Genomic DNA, 901 nt, shown 5'->3' with positions numbered 1-901 from the left:
TTTAAAAATAAATAAATATCCATAAAAAAGATAAATAAATAAATAAATAAATAAATAAAAAGCGTCTGTGAGTTAAATCAGTCGTAAAACCACACCCAAGAGTGAGAATTAAACGAAGAGTGCGAAAATCCTTCGTATAATCATCCTCACGGAGTAAATTAAACCGTGCTTATGGACAAAGATTCACCACTGACAAAAACAGTGTGACGTCTTTACATTACAAGCCTGTTTTGGTTCTTAATGGAGGACAAGAAAGAAAGAAAACCTGTCTTAGAGAGAGAAAAAGTAAATAATGATTCATCTTTGTGAGTCTCATAAATGCAGAAGTAAATCAACAAACTCAAGCGGCAATGGAATTTATTTATTTTTTATTTTTGAAAGTAAAACTGATGGTGTTAAACAATCCGTCCTTAGGGTTTGGATTTATTTTACAGCTAAGGCTGATCCACAGAGACAAAATAACAAATGATAAATATCAAAACCTTCTCTGCAAAGCATTAACGTCTGCTCGCAAAGAATAAACCCTAGTTGTCCCGGCTCCTATTGATTTTTTTTTCTCTGTGTGTGATGTGAAACCAGCAATCAGCACTGCGGTTCCAAATAGCCTTGTAACCGGAGCTGAGACGTCAATGAGTCGCCAACACATTTCAATTAGCAAGCCGCCCGGGCCGATCTCTCCCTCGGGGCACAGAGCACACGGGGTCGGGTACACCTAACCCAAGTCTGCATATGGTCTTGTATTGGCTCAAATGAATCTGATAAGACGGCGAGGAGAGACTTTCAACATGCCACAGCAGGCTGTCTCAGTCTTTCTGGATGCAGCCCCAAAAAAGAAACTTTTTTTTGTCTGCAGGTTAAATCAGCTAATGTGTCTAAAGGCCAACAAAGAGTGAAAAAAAAA

The sequence above is a fragment of the Austrofundulus limnaeus genome, unplaced genomic scaffold (genome assembly GCF_001266775.1).
Source record: "Austrofundulus limnaeus strain Quisiro unplaced genomic scaffold, Austrofundulus_limnaeus-1.0 Scaffold1072, whole genome shotgun sequence".
In the NCBI taxonomy this organism is placed as follows: Eukaryota; Metazoa; Chordata; class Actinopteri; order Cyprinodontiformes; family Rivulidae; genus Austrofundulus; species Austrofundulus limnaeus.
This window is presented reverse-complemented; position numbering follows the sequence as displayed.